Source organism: Colossoma macropomum, unplaced genomic scaffold (assembly GCF_904425465.1).
Source record: "Colossoma macropomum unplaced genomic scaffold, Colossoma_macropomum, whole genome shotgun sequence".
Classification (NCBI taxonomy): Eukaryota; Metazoa; Chordata; class Actinopteri; order Characiformes; family Serrasalmidae; genus Colossoma; species Colossoma macropomum.
In genome coordinates, this window is record NW_023494799.1 from 9,691,432 (window position 1) to 9,692,857 (window position 1,426).

Consider the following 1,426-nt stretch of genomic DNA (forward strand, 5'->3'; position numbering starts at 1 on the left):
CGAATCCGACCGCTGAGCTTCCGAGCGCGGCCGCACTCACCCGGCCTCCCCCTCCCCCACCCCCAGGAAGCTGGTGTTGCGCGACCAGCGGTGGGGCTGCTGCGGAGACACGATTTCCTTTACGCGGTGACCCTGAGTCCCAGCGCGCACGTGGTGTTGGATGGCCTCGAACCCCCCCTCGTGTTCTCATAAAGCCAGCATGTATGCCCCCGTGGGAGGGTGTGCATGTCACGGCCGTTGAGTTCAACGGGGTAGCTGGCCTGGCCTCCTCGGTGCGGTCTCCCTGCCCGGCACCCACCCACAAGGTCGCTCGCTACCTGGTTGATCCTGCCAGTAACATATGCTTGTCTCAAAGATTAAGCCATGCAGGTCTAAGTACACACGGCCAGTACAGTAAAACTGTGAATGGCTCAGTATTTGTGCCTACCAGGGTGACCACGGGTAATGGGGAATCAGGGTTCGATTGGGAACCTGAGAGGGAGCCTGAGAAATGGCTACCACATCCAAGGAAGGCAGCAGGCGCGCAAATTACCCATTACCGACACGGTGAGGTAGTGACAAAAAATAACAGTACGGGTCTCTTTTCGCCCCATCCCATGCCCTGCCCTGCCCTGCCGACGAACGATCATTAACATAGGCCAGGTAGTGCCGCGGGACGTGTCTCCTGACTCCTTTAAAAGCCAGGATGAAGGATGCGAGGGTGGGGCCGAAAGTCTGCGGACCGGTAAAGCCTTGCCCTTCTCCTCCCTCGTGGTGCACGGAGGGTGTTTGCGAGTTCCCAGCCCCGCAGGTGGCCCCGCACCGGGAGGCCGGTGCGGTAGGAGAGGGGCTGAATGAGCTGCGCTCGGTGTGGGTTCAGATTTCCCCCTCCGCTGCTAAGTCTGCTGGATGCGGAGGATGGTGCGTGTGAGTGAGGGTGCTGCGCCGTGAGGCTCCAGAGGCAGGTGAGGACGTTACCCGCTGGTCTGCCCCCCCCCACCCTGCTCGGGGCCTGCTGTCGTTTGCAGCCGTACCGCCACACTCCTCCGGTCCTCCGGGCTCGGTCTCCGACTCTCGCCGCGGTACCCCGCGGCACAGGGACGGGTACCTACTGCTTGCTGCGTTACGCGACAGGGCGGGCGCGGGGGCGAGGTTCGATGACCCGAAGGGCCGGGCTCTCCTACGCGTTAGGAGGGCGACCGACCCGGAGGGCGCCCGTTCCGCTTTGTTTTTGACAAAACCGTTTGTGTCTGTTTGATTCTGGGCCTACCAAAAAAAAAACCAAAAGAGTACAACTCTTAGCGGTGGATCACTCGGCTCGTGCGTCGATGAAGAACGCAGCCAGCTGCGAGAACTAATGTGAATTGCAGGACGCATTGAACATCGACACTTCGAACGCACATTGCGGCCCCAGGTCAGTCCCGGGGCCTCGCCTGTCTGAGGGTCG

At 61.4% G+C, this 1,426-nt stretch overlaps 1 non-coding gene across 1 annotated transcript; it reads left to right on the forward strand.

Moving 5' to 3' along the window:
* Window positions 1-1,272: 1,272 nt before the first annotated feature.
* LOC118819574 lies at window positions 1,273-1,426 on the forward strand. The gene has a single exon (XR_005008178.1). It is a non-coding gene; the product is annotated as a 5.8S ribosomal RNA (ribosomal RNA).